Here is an 18,888-nt window from a genome sequence, read left to right on the forward strand (position 1 = left end):
GGTCTAAGCTTGGGTCATATTTTAATGGCTAGGGTTATTCTCCTCACTTAGTTAGAATTCTTGTACCAAGGCAATGCTAAGGTTGCAAGGTTTAGGGTATTGCCATAGCTCCTCTACTCAAGGCATGAAAATGGTTTAGGTTTAATTGCTAGGAATCTATCATTTTATGTGGTTGATGATCTCTGATTACCTCACAAGCTTGTCTTATCATCTAACTCTACAAAGTAAGATCATGCATTAGGCATGATCCACTTATTACTCACTAATCACTTCTTTATTCTTCCTCACAACACACTCATTTAGATTCTTAGGGTATATGATCATCATCCAATATGTAATGATCAAAGTATTGGCCTCCTTGGGTTCATTAGTGAATAATGGTTCTCCTCTTCAAGATCAAGTATTGGTCAATATACTTGGTTTTACACATGTAGCTTGAGTTCTGTAGATAGGTAGGGTTCCTCTAGGATTTATGATTATTACCAAGTTGTAATGATCACAACAATTGCCTCTCTTGAATCTCTAGTCAAATAAGTACTTACTTACCATCAATTGTTAGCTAGGTCAAGTATGGTTTAGTACTTGACTTGTATTTCTTATAGAATTAGTTAATATCAAGGACCTATCTGACTAGGATAGGAGTTGAACCTTAACCTAGAGTTCTATTCAAAGGATAGTATAATCACATGAATGGTTCTCTCGTTTCTCTAAGGTTTAATAGGAATCGGTTTGAATGAACCAGATTGAATAGTCAAGGGTTGATAAAGAATGAATATGAATGTCCTTGGCTTGGGTTCAAGTGTTGTAGTTGAGAATATACCATGTGGATCATGGTAAGAATATGTGTTTAGTAAAAGACATGGAAAAGATAAGTAAAGATTAGTTTCTTGATTAATTGTGTTCTTAAATTCAGGGTTGAATAATTATTCATGTGTTGTTGTTTATAAAATCTTGTAGTTGACCCTCACTTAAGGTGTTGTTTGTTGTAAAACTAATTCCATTTGATCTAGCCCTTAGATCAAATCATCTCTACCCAAAATAGGGTTTTAGCAAAGATCACAGTGAAGTTTATAGCGCTTGACTTGATGATCTACTTCAATTCAAGCAAGTCAAGTGAAACTTCAGTTACTGCGGTAAGTTTTATTTGAAAGCGCGAAAAATCCCCGGATTTTCTATGCATGAAAGCAATGCACACTTTGGCGTTCTATCATTTTATAGCCTCTAAACCTGGGATATTACAACTGGCTTCACACCATATCGATTGAGATGCTGGACGGGCCCTCGCGCGTGCTGAATTGGTACGTGCAAGAGCTGTCGTGGCCACCTACCTTCCGAGCTTGCTTATCCTAGGATTCTGGCTTACTGGGTTGGATTAGTGTCAGCCATGGTGCTGTCGACACGGTCTGGAGGTTGAAGACGAAGGGCATCTCAAGGATTTTTTTGTAATTTTGTTTTTGTTCAGGTATTTTGTACTATTTGACGTTTCTCTTAATGCTAGAGGGTTTATTTGCACTTATTCAAACTTGACATAGCTGTACGTTTTGAAGATTATATTTAACTTGATCATCATGATCCGAACTTCTAACATAATATGGTACTCGAATAGGAGGAGTAACACTTTTCGTATTTGGGTCAAATATAAAGTAAAGATGTATCTTTTGGTCATATTACCATGACCATTGAATTGACAAGACAATAAACAGAGCATTGGCGCATGCTCGATGGTGCTAGCTGCGGCTATACAGACATGTGATAGGCATCGCGGAAGCGTCGCAAATAGAAAACAAATCATATTTTTTGGGGGAGTGATGTTTTGGCTCCTAGGTGCGTATGCTCCCTTTAGTTTGAACTGCAACATATATATATATATTTTGAAATGTCAAAAAATTCCAACAAACAAATAATCTGTACATCATCACATGCTAAGAGCTCATAAAGTCTTTCCATAAAAAACTAAATTGTCGTTTGGGCTCTGTAAAAAAATAAAATTTATTGCTAAAAATAAAGCTTTTTGTAATACTTGATTTTGTCTTTTTTACATCAACCACAAAAAATATCGGCTTTTCACGAAACAACACGAACACACATAGATTATCGAGAAGTACATGCGAATTTTTTTGTTAGAATTTTTTGAAAATTAAAAATATGTTTTTTGGGTCGAGGTAGCATATGCACCCAAGAGCCGAATTAAATTTCAGTTTTTTTTTGGACTGACAATTTCATCGGGAAGAAAGGATGCGTGCAGACGACATGCAAGGCAAGGCATCGATTTGACCGGACATACTGATTTGGGGCAGGTGAGGCTGCTAGCGTATTTATTTCGGGCAGGTGAGGTACTAGAACTCAAAGTCCTCTTCAGTGTCTCTCTCTCTTTGTCTTCATTGAGTGTACTAGCGCGTGTTCATACTGCATTCTATCAAATTATTTTGAATTTTCATGGTCAGTGAGAAGAGCTGCAGCCCGCTCTGCCAGAAGGGGATTCTCTGGCTTGGCCTTTCCTGACTTTGGATCATTGACAATCGGGTCCCCCAACTTGTGGGACCTGCATTTCAGGGACTCAAAGTCAGGGAAATGTTTGAGATGCAAAGTAAGAGAATATTTACCAGTATAATTGGTTGATTAGATGATTAAGTGGTGGAATCACAACAAATTGGAGCAGTGCATGGTGGAAACCGCAAAATATCGGTCCAAATGGTTTTTTGTGCAACATAAGAAGTAGGAGGTGGTGGAACTTGAGGCCAGTGACTTTACTTACTCCAAAACGCAACTTTACGTACATGAGCCATCGGATCAAGATCCAACGGACATAGTTTATCCAGAATTTGAAGTCACAATTTAAGTTGCTCGAAAAAATCGAAAACATAACAGTAATATATTCTGGTAAAGTTTTACTTCATTTGAAAATTGAGTTTAATTTTAAGTTCAAAATTTGGATCAACCATGTGCGTTGGATCTTGATCGAATGACTCACGTACAAGTCGCATGGTGACTTCTCTTAGTGAAGTCACTGGATCTCAGTCCGTGGTGGAATCTGCAATTCCCGCGCCTATATATATACAAGTCGAAGACTACAACCCTCTATCCCTATCTCATTCTCATCCTCTAAATTCATATTCCATTTAGAATCGTTGGGCATGGAGGTTCCCCCTGGTAGCTTTAGAGCTTTTTTCGATGATGCTAAATTGAGAAGACTGCTCACCTACGATTTGTGCTCTCAATCCGCACAACCTCCATTTTGGCAGTTTACTTTCTTCACTAGGTTCATCCAGATGTATTTTAATTTGGGCCAAAAGTCGTGTTAATTTCCTTGTATTAAGCAGTGTTGTTCGTGCAAGAAGTTTGCATGTGACAGCTGCGCTAGGAACCTGCCCGGTGGCGCGTGCCCGGGATGCCAGGTCGTCTTCCAAGGTGAAAGTCCTCCATCTGAAAGCATGGACTTTTCCCGTGAATGTGTTATGGAAAATAATGGGGTGAGAAGAATGTTCATCTGCGGTTTGTTCTCTCAAATCGCACGACGTCCACTATACCGGGTTAGCACTTTCTTCACTAGGTTGCACCCAGCTGTATTTTTCTTTGGGCCAACAGTCATGTTAATTTCCTTGTATTAAGCAGTGCATTCGCATGGGGGAGCGAGGGCACATTGCATACCAAAGCTTCTTAAGAAACCTGCCCAGTCTCGTGTGCCCGAACTGCGACGACATCTACGAAGAGGAAGTAGATTTAATTAGATTTGTCTCCTTGTTTAATGTGGATTGCAGCAACGATGGTTGAGATATGAGCGGCGATTTTCTCGAATATTTGCAACACGAGACGACGTGCCCACATGCGCCAATGAGATGGTAGGTGGTTGATCTTGCCGGTCTTGATTGAGAAGATGATCGCACTTCGAGGCTAAGATCTGAGCTCGGTGGAGAAGGACCGGATGGTGTTTCCTTTTCTAAATCTAGGGTTCTTTTTGTACTTTTGGATGTCTTATCTGTAGTTTCCTTTTACTTGGAGGGTCCTCCTTGCAGTCTGTAATCCCACCGTCATCATAATATAAAAGCAGTTTCGCCAGGTCCTTCGGGACTTTTCTGTGTTAAAAAATGTATGATTTTTGACATGTCATCTATTTATGTGTGCGATGTTGTATCGTCTATTACCGTGATTAGTTTGAGCGTGTCCATATCCTAGAACAAAACTTCGGCAGGATGTACTTGTATGTTTAATTGAATTTGACCAAGAATAATGTGAAACCGGTCATTGCAAGCATATGGAGATTGCGAACCGGTAAACGACATGTGGTACATGCTCCTATCTTAATCTTGTTTATCTAATGGTAATTGCGATTTATGCAGTACTAAATTAATTAGTTTTAGTTATAAACAGGGACTCTTCTGACGGGGGCGCCTTTTGAACTAGATCGGGGAGATTTATGAAGTGCTAGAAGGGAACAAATTACTACATGAGTGTTTTTTGTGAAATGTTTAAAATTTGTAGTGGAAGATTGCCGCCAATCCAATTTTTTCACGTGGTTGATATGGTAGGATGGACATTTCCAACATTTCACGAATTATTTCGATTTGTGACCATATATTAAATTAGTGTTGGGCTCATTTCCATTTAATTTTAAATTTCAAAGCGAAGTACACGAAGTACAATTAAACAAGGGGGAAACTATATATACGTGATGTGCCCTAAAGGTGTGGTACCCCAAAAAAATGACCAAACATATGTGTTGCATCCAAGTACGTAGCACCCATATGGCGGGTTCCAATAATTTGACCTAAATTTGAAATTAACCTAAAGGTGGTTGAAAAATCATAATATGGCAAACAAAAGCATTGAGTAGTTGTTTGTGATGTAAGTAATCTACATATATATCAAAAATACCAAACATGGCACACCAAGATATTTTTTAGAATAACTTACCAGATTTTGGCACCATGCATGTTGGAGTTGTTTTTTGACACAATCCATATTGGAGTTCGCATGGCTCTCTTCCGAAGTGAGAGGTGAGTTGGTTAATGCTAGAACCATGGCAAACTTCCGAATGTTAGTAATTTAGCATGGACTCATCATTTGTGATGAACTACCTAGGAACAATGCCAAACATGACATACCTATGTTCTTGAGAAGATTCCCTTTCACCGATTTTGGCACCATGTGTGTTTTTAAGTACGTTTGCATGCCTTCATGCTTGGTTATTTAAATACCATGTCGAACTGTCGATACATGGAAAATTCCTTTGCCACAATCAAATAAACTTCGGGCTCCTTTGATTCAAAGGAATATGGAGAGTGTAGGAATATGAAAGGTGCGGGATTGGAATGTTATGCCAAGTTGAATCCTATAGGAACATGATGTGTCTTTGATTGTGGCAAAGGAATTTTTCCATGAAGTATGAGCTAATGTTTTTTTCCTATAGGATTTGCAATACAAGAATCCTATAGGAATAGTTCCTATGAATCAAATGACTTGTATAGGAAATTTTCCCTTAAGAACCAAATCCTACATAATTCCTATGTCAATCCTATGAATCAAAGGAGCCCGATTCCCATAGGATTCAAGTAGAGATGACATCCCAATTCTATGATTTTCCTTTTCCTATACTTTCCATTTCCTATAAACCAAAGGAGGCCTAACTACTTGGCCATACTGAAACAATTGCCAAATAAATGCCCTGCATCCTATGGCCCCGGTGAGTTCGACCTAAATTTGAAATCATGGTAAAAGGTGCTTAAAATAGGCAAACAAAAGCATGGAGTCAACTTTTTTTTTGATGTACTACCTAGGGAAAATACCAAACATGCCATAATGCAAACTGTGTTTTAGAGAGAAGCCCTTCAAAAAAGTTGGCATCCACTTTTTGATTTTGCTATCGACATGATAAAATAATTTATTAGATGACCAAGTGGTGAAATTTGCAACATATTAGACCACCACATGGTGGAAACAGCTAAAAATCATGAAAACTGCAAAGAAAAAGTTAAAGTGGTGGTTTGTGCAGCATATGGAGGATTGAGTAGTACAAGTTGGATGTGCACTCCCGTGGGCCCGTGGTAATGTTCGCCTATTATGATGATGGCAAGAAAAAATGATATTTTCTCTGCTGAAACTGTCCCGAGCTGATTTGACGAGACAAAATATAGGTACAAGGCGTGCAAGGGACAGCTATACAATACATTAGCCTCTTCTCGGGTCACACGCCTGCACCACAGGTGGAGTAAGTGCAGCAGGGACGAGAGAGATAAGGAACACACGTAGTATATTTGATTTCAATTCACATTGTTTTTTCTTTGCCTCTCCGTCTTCTTCACCTCCATCTTCTCGGTGTTTTCAAAAGTGATTATCAAGTGGAGAGACAATTGCATTGGGAAAGTCTCTCCACTTGATAATCTCTGTTAAAAAACTCGCACGTCTTGTGAAGGCTGCACGCGTGGAGAAGGGAGACGAAAACGTCGCACCGCATCATTAGTAGTAGTACTAGATTTAAATGTGCGCCTTGGCGCACGACCCCGTAAGGTTTTTGTCAATGTTTATTTATATAACAATGATAAAAAAAATTGTTAACATAATAATATAATTCGTAGGTTTTACAAATGAATTGTATGTATAATTAAATTATGACAAAGCAGACGATGTTACAAACAGAGCGATAGAATTTAGAATCACCTCTTGTGAGGTTTGTGCCAATGTTTATTTATATAACAACGATTTTTTTGGTAATATAATAATATAATTCGTAGGTTTTACAAACGAATTGTCCGTATAATTAAATTATGATAAAGCAAACGAAGTTACAAACATAGTGGTAAATTTAGATCACCTCTTGGTGTGCGCCCCTGCTTTCACATTGACAAACATTTTGTAAATTGCTTTATAATAAGCTTAGAGAACAACATAGGCAGCAGTGCAAAGGTAATTACCGAAACCAACATGAAATTGCACATATTAGTCGACCAGACATCGGTGATAACACCTTGTGTTGCAAAAGCCATAAAAAGAATTGAACATGCTATTAACAACGGTACCTTTCATTAGTGCTGCAACCTCATGACATCCCATAGGGGTAAACTTCTCCACTTCCAGCCTATCGTCTAGGTGGTAAAATGATGGTCATGTGTACAATTAAGAATTTATTTGTATCACGTTACTTTATTTTAAAGCAAATGATAGTTCGTAGGTTTGCTGAGTTTCTCGTGCCGACAATACATATATCCCTAAAGATAGCTCATATCACAATCTGAATTATTTTGCAGGTGTAGTTCGTGGGAACTTGATCTTTCCTAGTTAACTATCAGGCGAGATCTTTAGAAGTTGAAGAAAATTGGACTGCGGGGCAACTTGTTTTCGAAGTTGCAAGTGCGTACCTCTCCATTCTGATGCTCGTTTCTGAGTAAATTGCCCTTGGCATTTCATTCCATCGATGATATAATATCTGATTGAACTCTCCATTCTGCTGCTCGGTCAGGTGTTTTTTTTCTACCGATGCTGCTTGAAAAGATTCCTGTGCTTGTGAAGGCAAGTCCAGATCGAAGTATTGGTAATGATTGGTCAGTGGGTGGGCGAGTGAGTAGATGCTGCACGCCCCATTCAGAACATCAAGACATATGCTGTTGAATTGGTAACTGATAGTGCACGCGCGGGCACACAGTGGACAATGAGTGCCCCGATGGTCTCCCTGATCGTGACGCGGTGATCCATGGTGAACTGCAGCTGCGCCGGATCCATGGAGAGGAGAAGGCGGCAAGGCGCCAGAGCAGGAGCGGTGGCCAAGGCTGGAAAGGCATGGTGGAGGAGGGGGCAGGGCTCGCCCCGGACGCCTGCAGTCTGCATGTATTCCTTTTGAATCATACTAACTTCCTCCTCAGGGTCGAGAGGCAGGGGAACACCTGCATGATGATGCCACCAAATGCATGAAACAAATCAGTACCAAAAACCTGAGTCATCTAACATGCCACACTCATCGCATGTAACATAACTTCTTTAAACATGTAAATCAACACTTGGCTTACTTACCATTGAAATGGTTGATAATGCAAAACTGGGCAGCTCTCCTTCGAGTTAGATGCTAGCTTTCGTCATTGTCATAGTTTGGATGGAACAACCCAGCTTCTGAATGCCAACGTCCAAATTCACTGTCAGCTGTAATTATTCTGCGGAAACCAAGTAATGAATTAATGAAATGTAAGAAAAATGAACAAGACAAAGGGACTCACGAATCTGAATTCTCAATTCATTAGCTTGAGTTGCTCGATAGGTGAACCTGCTAAGCAAGAACTGAAGCTCTGGAAGAAGTGAAACATCACCATAAATCAATCTCCAAAATCTGCAGTAGATGTACGTTGTCTGGCAGTTGGTGGTACCATGGACCGTATAAACAGATAATCAACCTGTTCCAGTATTGCATGAAATGTGTTTCACCATTGAGATTTTCAGAAAAATGTTAAGAAAACATTCTTCATCTAATCTAACTACAATGGAGCACAATTGATGCTTCTTACGGTTTGGAATGGTCGATGGAGAACTGCGCAGCTCCTTCGGGACATCTAGACACTTTTAATGTCTGCATGGAACAACCAAGTTCTAAGCACCAACATATAAATTCACTGTTGGCTGGAATTGCTCTACAGAATCCAAGTATTGAATGTAAGGCCAGCAAAATGGACAAGGTAAAGGGACCTCTAGAATACAAGTGTGTTCAGCCATTAACTTGAATCAACCCGAAGGAGCTCTGAAGGATGCCAGTTAATCATCACCATGCACGAAATCTGCAGATGATGTAGTTGGCAACTGGTGTACCATATACTTTGATTGTACAAACGAATCAACCTATTCCGTTATTGCACAAAATGTGCTCTGTTAGTGAGATGGTCAGAAAAAGGCTTAGTGAACATGCTTTCTCTTAAACCAACAAAATAGAGCAAAAAGAAGTGTTGCATATACCATATACAGTGACAAGCACTCTCTTATCATCCATTACTGCTCCGATAAATGAACGTACCAGAGGACAAATCGCTCTTCCACCCAAATTTTTATTCTCATGAAACGAAAGCTTCCAAGTCGCTAGGAAGCCGGGCCAATGTGTGTGCATGATAATTGGTCAATCCACCTACCTGAAACATTTAATCCAGAGCTTCTTTTATCTCATACTTAAAACATTTATCATAATCAAAATGGGAAGAAACATTACAATTGCATTATACAGTTACAGTAGAACAAGTCTTATATGGTAACTCACGGTTAAAACTTTGAAATGTAATAGGGAAAGTTGATGCTTCTTACTATTTACTTGAAAGTTGGTACTTGTGGCGAACGTGCACACACATGGCAACGCTGTAAAATTTGATTGCTGCGTCACTGTACGAATTGAGGATTCAATGGACAATTATAGTATGATGATGCCAATTATATCTGGAGAAGCAGTGCTGCAGGTTCGAACAAGAAGAACGCCTGCTCCAGTCCTTGGTGGAACTGATAACTAAAATTCCAGCGGTAAGCTTAAGTTTAGAATGTACGAATAATTCTAGAATGATGACACTGTCATCGTCATCGTTTCCTGTGTGATGACATCTTGAACCATATCTTACATCCATTCGAGTTTTCTGAGATAATGAATGAAAAGCCAGCTGACATTCAAGATGCTAAATGCAGAACCACACAATCTAGGAGACTACAATAAAGACATTTTAAGGAAGAAGCATCACAACAAAAACAAATACAAATAACTCAAACAGATACCGATATATAAGTTATATAACCTGATAGGTTATGCCAGTTGTTGCAGGAATGGACTCCCACTACTTGACATTGGACTAAATCAATTTAAATGAACAATGGTAGTATTGTGCACTGCAGCACTAACCTAAAATAAGACAAACAAACCAAAAGGTGCTAGTGATAGAGACAAACAAACCAAAAGGTGTTATGAATCATGGGTGAAGAGATGGCCGGATTTTCGACCTATATGACAATATAGATTGATGACTTCGATAATAATGTTCATTTTTCTATACACATTACTTCGGCCAACAATTTAATTTAAGCACTCGACTATTTTATGACATGTATTTCCCCATGGGTTAGAAACAAATCTTTATATTAGAAAAGATTAACAACCAACAATATGAATTCTGAGATAAATGGAAGAATCAACAATGCCAGTTTGCTGGACAAAAAATTTGGGTAGGCTCTAGATACTATCTTTTGAGCAGAGATATAAAGACAACATTTTCTAGTTATAATTTTTCTCAGCTACAATATGCTTACTAATCTGCAGGCTAAAACTAATAACAACCAACTGCTCTTTCTCTGGACACTGAACTTCTTTTAAGTATAAAATTGGAGTCTAACAAGGTGTGTGTGACAAAATATGATGAATAGTCAAAGTTTGCTTGCAAGATACCATATACCTTCTTGCTTTTTCATAGATTATCGAGAACCGAGGTCTCTGATGCCATATCGTCAAAAAAGTAATCATAACCAACAAGTGTTGCTTGCTCCATGCTGCATCATCAACCTGTCTGTGCTCACTTCAAGCTATACCTTCTTTCATTTAATCGATTGAAATCTTCATCCTGGGCACTCATCATTTTCAGAATCAGTACCACCAGCTGGTTCCTTTTGAGATGTGTACCACTGCATTTTACCAGCACCAACATCTGAGGGGTCGAAATATTGTTTGTGATCAAGGAACACATGGTACCTTCAACAAAAGAAGATGAGCGCATTAGTATATTTTGTAACAAAGGAAACAATAATACTCATTGTTGGTCCTAGCTACATACCCTACTGTGTCAATATCAGGAGGCACAAACTATGCAATTCCAGTGTAGCAAATATATTCTGAATAAGATACTTGTGCTTGCTCAAAAAGCAACTTCCTCACCTATCAGCTTTAAGAAAATCTCAATTCAGGATCCTAAAAAAACCTCAAAAAATTCAACTTTGCTCCTATTTTGACAAGGCAAGTAACACTACCTTGCCATCTGCACCAACCAAAAGATCACCTTAAAAATTTCCGCCCATCCTCCAAGTATGGCAGTAACCTGCACTCCTCCGGTAAATGGTACAAACATTAAAGTTCTCCATAGAATTGTAAGCAAATTTTCTACTAAGATGGGCACTAAAACCCAACCTGTTCATTCACCTTGTTGCCATCGTCTGTAAAATCGACTACATGGTGATTGCTCATTATAGTATTATCGATTCATCGTCAACCGCACAAGCAAGAATCGCCTGCGGGAGCATCTGTCTCATAATCCTTGCGACTGGCAGCCCTCTCTTGGCTGCAGGAGTGAAGGTATCAAACTCAATGTACCAGGATACCAACATGGCTCAGTCAAATGGATGCCTCTGTGGCAAATCAATATATAATTATGGGAGATGTTTCAATAACTTTCAACATAGGAAATAGAGTGAAAGTAAATGATAATGGATGAATGGATCTGCTTTTTTCGTAACAAATTGAGTTCGTTAAGTAGAGAACAGAGACCATGTATGAGCTAATCTATAGATTTAATTAACCACCAATGTATGTGGAAAAGAGCAAATGCCCCAGCAAAAAAAAAGAACACAAATAATGTATGCATACGCACTATTTTAAATAAACCTCCATTGGGGCTAGCATATAAATAGCTGTATTTTCATGGCCATTCACAAACAAGTATAGATTGATTTTGAAAAAATCAAACACAACAGAAGACTATGGTACATGTATGGCAGGGATATGAAGTGGGCAAGTAAGTTATAACTGAAAGATGGAAAAAATACCAACGTAAGATGCATTTCACATGAGCATAAAAGTGAGGTGGCTCCGAATTTAGTATGAACCTACATCAAGGCCTGCAGCATACCGGCAATAAGGTAGAATCCTAAATCCAGCAAAAGCGTAAAGATGCCACTCGCTAAGCTCTCGGGCAGCAATCTCCAACAATATGACAACCTGCAAAAAAATGGAACACAACAACCATGTCAAGAAAAAGGAAAAAAGGAGCAATTTTTAGAACGTTTGAGAAAGTAGAAATTGCAAAAGCATGGAGAAAGGGATGGGGAGGAAAATAAATCAGTGAAAAGAATCCTTAGTTGCAAGTTAGATGTACCTATAATTTTAAACATCAAGGCATATTGCATTGATTGTGTTTCCTTATATAAGCATACTTTCTTTTATAAGCAGACTGCATCACATAATTCTGAAAAAACCTTCAAATAGGTAAAAAGAATTGGCCAAAGAAATTTTCCTAGCCGGATACACACATTACTGTTACCCTTTCTTTGAAAACTAAAACATATGTCTCTTTTTTTCCTCCTTAGTCAAGAACTCTAGCTCTGAACATCAAACAAAAAAATACACATATATTTCAGCTTTCATGAGGTAAAAGTGCATGGTTAAAAAAATTATATGACCACATCATGTTAAATTATTATTACATTGTGAATAAGACTACATAGTACAGAAGTTATATCTATCCTCCTATCCCTTTATATTTTGACCTGCTGGCCTGCCATAGTTGTGTACACTTTTCCCGGCAGCTGGCTAAAGTATAAGCAATTATACAAAAGAAAGGGCGCAACTGGTAAAGGCAGAGACAATTTAATATAGCACTGCCAATGAAACATATCAACGTAAACACATAGCAATATGTAGCTGGCAAGGATAGGTTCACATGTAGCAAACCATTTATCTTCTAGTATAGTACAGAAAAGGAGTTATCTAATGCAAAACATTTAATATATGGACAAGGTTATTCAGGGGCAGCGCTCAAGTATCCCAAAGTAACAAGCAACATGGAAAATGAACAGTAAAAAAGATCATGTGTCTTACCTTAAAGAAAGCAAAACGACCACAAGTAACACATGCCAGGCTACATCTGCATGAGAAATCTTTCCTTTGCCCATTCTTGATTTACAAAAGCAGAATGAAAAGCAGCGGCAATCCAGAATATACCACAAAAATCCAGCAAATCCTGTCAATGATAGAGACTGAAAATACCACATCAGCAACGCCCCGACCAACCTCTATCCTGTCGATACACCTACTCATGGAAATTAACTAAATATAGTTGATATATGAACAAAAAGATACCAGCTAGCTATAGAAAGGTGAAACATAATTTAATCTACCATGGAATAGTATGAAAAAATAAGAACAAATACTATCAAAAACTGTTTTTGCAAAAACAGATCAGCAACTTGTTTTCATCGCTGCAGCTAAACCGCTAAACCAAATTGAGTGAATGACCACTCAAAACGACCGCAAGAACGAGACCTACAAAACACTCTAAGTAAGCTTCCTCTGATTCGGTCGAATGAGTACTTGAAACAGACGATCTCTGAACCTGTATGTTCAGAAACGGGAATATATAAACATGTTTCCTCTAATTCCCACTTGATCTAGCTAATCCTCTGCCTTTTCTTATTTCCGTTCCCATGTCCATCAGCAGAAACAACAAATCACCCGATGCACCACCAAGAAAAGTGAGAAATTAGTGCTAGGAGAGAGAGAGAGAGAGAGAGAGAGAGAGAGAGAGAGAGAGAGAGAGGAGAAACTTGCGAGGTGGTGGTTGGATGAGGAGATCACGGCGTCCGGCGTCCGTGCAACTCCTCTAGGCCGACCTCTGGCTGCTGCTTCTGAGGCGGATGTGATGGGGAGGAGGAGATGCGCGTGCGCTCCGCTCGGCACCACCAACCGCCCTCGCCATGATGAGATCGCCGGAGGTCGCGGTGGCAATGGTGGACGTCCTCCCCTACGGAGGAGGGAAGGACGAGAGCAGAGGCAGCGTAGGAGAGAGATAGGCAGCAGCGGCCGTTCGCTCCTCCCGCCGATGGCGACCGCCTGTGCTCCTCCCCATCGTGCTCTGCCCGGCACTATCAACAAACGTCGCCATGACGAGCTCGCTGCTTGGGGATCCGCACGGGAGGCCATGGTTGCAAGAGGGAAAGAGCCCCGCGAGCGAGAAGACGCGTCTAACGGCGGATCGCCGGAGATGGAGTGTAGGTAGGGGATTGGGGAGAAGGAGCATCAGCAGCGCAGCAGGGGATTGGGGGAGAGGAGGAGCACGGGAGGGGTGGGGATTTGGTGGTAGGGGATTGGGGAATTGGTGGAGAGGAGCATGGCTGGGCACGCGACCGTGGGACAAGATATTTTTCACGTCCTGAAGCGATTTTCTCGTGCGACCAGCCAAAAAAAACCCAGCGACTGATGGGCGGACCTGGACGAGCGTGGGACCCACACACAGCCGCATGCGGGTAGACAAGCGTCGTTTCATGTCTTTCTCTAGGAAGCTGCACCCACGCAGCCAACCAGGAAGTTGCGCTGCTCCCAGAATGAACGGCCAAGATTCACCATCTAACACCTGCTGGTAAAATCCGACGGCCCACAGGCTCAAATCGCTGTGAAGCCCCCTATGGGGGGCATCGTTTATACCTTTAGATACCTTTCTCTCCTCACCCCGGCTGGCCGCGCGCCGCAATCGTTCCTTCCATAGCGCTTGCCCTCTCCTCCAAAAACCCCCAGCGCACTTGTATCCGCCATCCACCTAAATTCACCGCCGAGTACCTTTCTGTCCTCACCACCGCCGCTGCGCCTATTCCCATGTCCAACAGATCCGCTTCGCTACCTGCTACACACTTCGAGCAGACGACTGCGGCGTTGCGTGTGTCGCCGCCGTGTCAGATGGAGGCGGAGCCGCTCAACTCCCGAAGGCGGGTCGATCCAGATTGGGAAGAGCCTCCGTCGAGCCTCGACCTCATCAGCCGCCTCCCCGACGAGATGCTGCACATCATCATCTCCCTCCTGCCCGTGATAACCAATGTAAGGACAACCTTGCTCTCCAAACGGTGGCGCCACCTCTGGCGCTCCGTCCCACTTAACCTCCTCGTCGACGACAACGACCTCATCATCCGCCTCCCCGACCAGATTCTCCACATCATTATCTCCCACCTGCCCACTATATCCGCTGTAAGCACAACCTTGGTCTCCAAACGGTGGCACCACCTCTGGCACTCCATCCCACTTAACCTCGAGATCGATGACCAACTCTCCAAGCAAAACCACAAACGCATCGCCGCGGTCTCCAGTATCCTCGCCGCTCACCCTGGCCCCGCCAGAAGCGTATCCATCGACCCCTTCAGAAGCACTTGCAAGGTCGACACCACGCTCGACAGCTGGTTCCGGTCCAGCACCCTATCTTGCGTCGAGAACCTCGGATTTGAAGGTGGAACAGTGATGCGCTCGTTCCCGCTGTCCGCACTCCGCTGCGCGCCCACACTGCGCATTGTCAACATTTTTACTTGCTATTTGCCCGAGATTTATGCCAATTCCATGCTTCTTTTCCCCCAACTCAAGAAGCTCATGCTCTATGACGTCTACATTTGTAAGGCCGCGAACATCGACCACCTGTTCACCCGCTGTATTGTGCTCGTGGCACTTCACCTTGAGGGGGTCAACGGGTTCACCCACCTCAACATTCACATGCCAAATTTTCGTACAATTAGTGTGGCTAGCTATTCGAAACGCAAGACCACCGAACTTATTCAGTTAGACACGGTGCAAATTATAGATGCATCTTGCCTCGAGAGATTGGTCATATGTGTTCATGATGTTCCACTACTAATCCAGGTCGCCAACGCACCAAAGTTGACGGTGTTGGGCTTTGCGTCGTACCCTGGCTGCCAACTTGTTATTGGACGCATAAACTTTTTGGTAGAACAACCTTCTTCTTGTTGAATTAACTCACATTTTTGTTATTTTTTAGACATATGTACCATTGTCCTGTAGAGGATGATGCACATAAGCTTGGAACATTCTCTGTGCACAGTGAAGAACTTGGTTCTAAAATATGACGGCCCTCGTCTGGATCAACTACTTGCATTTCTTAGATGCTTTCCCTGCACGGAGAAGCTATATATCGAGGTAAATTCGTTGCTGTTAACTGTTTACCACTATGAGCAAAAAGTGTAGTTACATGGAATTAACCTGTTATTAGCCTAGATTAGTTGAACAATATTTTGTACTAGAAGAACATCCACAATGGAGTTATATTATGTTGGTTCAAAACTGAAAAATTGTCATACAATGTGTTGTATCTTGTGCATCTAGAAGTTTCATATAAACACATGATAATATGTGATCTGTGTAAAAAAGAGAAGACATATGTAAATAGTGTGACTTACTATTTACACATCATTTGTTCTTTTTTTGTGTAGATCACATATTATCATATTTTTGGATGAAACTTCACAGAAGCACATGATAGAACACAATGTATGTCCAGACTTTTAGTTTACATTTTTTTGAAACTTGGAAGTGTCAAAAGAAAAATGGGGTGCACCCGCAACTAGTTGTGGATTGGAGTTTCCCATGTTGGTAACATTTTCCCAACTTTACAATCACAATAACAGATGTAAAAAAGTGCATCTATCAAATTGGAACGTGTCAGGGGATTATGTTGTTCCACGGTCCTCAATTAACACATGATTCAACTCACCTGAGATATTCATTAGTTGACAGCTATGAAGTACTTTGTTATTGTATTGACTACTTAATTTGACTTCTTTGCGGTTTTATAGAACCAACGATAAGGTTCATGTGCTGCATAATGTGCCATCCTGTCCCATTGAATGTCTTGATCTCCACGTCAAAGAAATTTCGATTTCTTACTACCGAGGAAGGAGAAATGATGTTATTGTCTCCAGGTTCTTTATGTAGAACACTAGAATGCTCAAAGTAATGAATTTTGGCGTAACAAATTATCACAACAAGATCTGGTGGGATACCCAGTTCAAGCGCTTAGACCTGAAGAACACCGCTTCTAGAGATGTTGATTTTCAGTTTGGATATTTACCATCCTTAGATAAGTTCAGCCCGGACGGTGTTTGTAGTTGGTTGATACATGACTTGTCAATGGCTGATCCCTTTGCTAGAGAGATATATGCACGATATGTTATGCCAATTTCGCATAGTGTTACTTTAACTCCCTATATTTTGTACTGGACTGAACAATATACTTTATCACTCGGTTAATGTACTTCAAACTTGATGTTATTCTTGTGAACATGGTCTAATATTCTAATGCTTTCGGAATGTATGTACTACTAGTGATATATATATAGAAGCTAGCAACTGGTTGACAGAATCTACTAAAAAAGCTAGTAACGGATGTTCACATTCAGTTTGTCAATGCTATATCATGTATGCTTGACGAAGGCGATAATAGAACCACCGCAGAACACCGACTGAACAAAAGAAACGATGAACAATGCTTCTGTTTAAATATGTTTGTCAGTAACACCCTATCTGTCCATTTCTAACGTTGCAGCAAACCTGAAGCTGCCGTTTGTAATCCCGCCACCGGTGGTGGATTATCAGCCTTGCGATTGGTTCCACGCTCGATCTGCTGACGGCAAGCGCTTGATGATCATCCTTACAGTAAACCACATTGTGATTGCCCATGGTGAAGTACCTCCTAACATTCTCTATGCTGCTAATGGCAGGGCTTCAACTACGGCAGTATCCTCCTATTACCACCTACGTCTTTGAGCGGGATCCCATATATACTGCACCTCCAGGGGACTTAGTTTCCAGGCAACTTAACAACCTCGGCGACCACTCTCTGTTCCTCGGACTCAATTACCCTATCATGGACAACCTGAAGAAACGTGAAGCCAATGCTCCTGATGGCACATTGGTTCAATTCATGAGGAAAAATTGCGCCTACACATCATACATGAGGTTTCTTTGTAATCAATACCATAACATTTTGCGCTGCAACCGGCTGCCAGATGGAGGTGAGACTGTGGGAGTCATCAGCCTTCCCGGAGATGGTTGGGCTAGTGTCCCACAAGCGTCTATGTGGTTTAAGCCTAGTTTAGACTTTGCCCATTCTGTGTTACCTTTGAAAAAGACTGACACACCTTTTTCTTGTGCTTGGATTGTTGAGAAGTAGTACACAGTTTTTAGTATGTACTATATTGAATCAGTTTATTTGAACACTGCTGTGCTTGTGTATTTCGTGTTGCCTTTAGATTATAACCCATGTATGGTTGTTTAATGTTTGACTTTATTTCAGCACTATAATTACAATGTGTGTACATCCTTTATAATATAGCCATCTCCTGTTGATCATACTTTGAGAGGATCATTCCTATTTTTTTGCTTAGATAAGCGAACGTACATCCCTGCGGGCAGTTGTTCTTGCTGCAGGCCACGAAATGTGCCTCAACTGGTCCTGATTGATCGAGGTCTGCACCCGAAACCGGGCCGAGTCGGGGCAAGGAAGTAGATGTGCGACCTAGGTGACTATGCGGACCCCACATGTGAACCATACATAATTTTCCAAAAAAACATGTCACTCAGGCTCAGTTTGGCATCTAAGTTTTTCTAAAATCAAAGTTGTAAAATTGTAGTATTTTCTGTCTAGGCAAAAAATACTTCAATTTAGAAAAAATAGCTCAAGATCTTGTTTTTGTACTGCAAAATTAGTGTAGTTTTGAGAAACACGATGTATAGAAAAATTTAGTTTATGCTGAAACCGAACACCTGAAACGAAACATCGTCATAGTTTCAGGTAATGAATTTGGTACTGACTCAGATCTACTCTATGTGAAACGAAGCAGTCATGATGTGATGTGCTAGTGTACAACTGGTTGTTAACTGTCTGACCTGGATGCGCTAAATCTGTTAAATAGTTCATCTTAATTTGTATGCTGAGGCCCAAGGACTCTGATCCAGCAGATTGAACTCATGATGTTATTCAGATTTTTCGATACGTGATTCATATAGATACAAAGAGTTCACCGGATACAATCCGGAGGCACACCACGCCACACACTAGACAAAGAAAACTCACTAGAACGAGCTAACAAATGCGCCGCCGCATTCATCTCGCGACGAACATGAACAACAAA

At 40.9% G+C, this 18,888-nt stretch overlaps 3 long non-coding RNA genes across 4 annotated transcripts; all 3 read right to left on the reverse strand.

Moving 5' to 3' along the window:
* Positions 1–8,676: 8,676 nt before the first annotated feature.
* Positions 8,677–10,504, reverse strand: LOC124658319. The gene is made up of 4 exons (XR_006989122.1): positions 10,395–10,504; positions 9,268–9,587; positions 8,929–9,098; positions 8,677–8,814 (listed from the first exon to the last, which is right to left on the reverse strand). It is a non-coding gene; the product is annotated as an uncharacterized LOC124658319 (long non-coding RNA).
* A 7-nt stretch (positions 10,505–10,511) lies between these two features.
* LOC124658320 lies at positions 10,512–11,016 on the reverse strand. Its single transcript, XR_006989123.1, has 3 exons — positions 10,963–11,016; positions 10,770–10,870; positions 10,512–10,687 (listed from the first exon to the last, which is right to left on the reverse strand). It is a non-coding gene; the product is annotated as an uncharacterized LOC124658320 (long non-coding RNA).
* On the reverse strand, positions 11,017–12,959 carry LOC124658322. 2 transcript variants are annotated; one of them, XR_006989125.1, is made up of 4 exons: positions 12,806–12,959; positions 11,775–11,926; positions 11,120–11,270; positions 11,017–11,030 (listed from the first exon to the last, which is right to left on the reverse strand). It is a non-coding gene; the product is annotated as an uncharacterized LOC124658322 (long non-coding RNA). The 2 variants fall into 2 exon arrangements; XR_006989124.1 differs by lacking the exon at positions 11,017–11,030 and having other exon boundaries at positions 11,045–11,270.
* Between the last annotated feature and the right edge of the window lie 5,929 nt (positions 12,960–18,888).

Source organism: Lolium rigidum, chromosome 5, assembly GCF_022539505.1.
Source record: "Lolium rigidum isolate FL_2022 chromosome 5, APGP_CSIRO_Lrig_0.1, whole genome shotgun sequence".
NCBI classification, from domain to species: Eukaryota; Viridiplantae; Streptophyta; class Magnoliopsida; order Poales; family Poaceae; genus Lolium; species Lolium rigidum.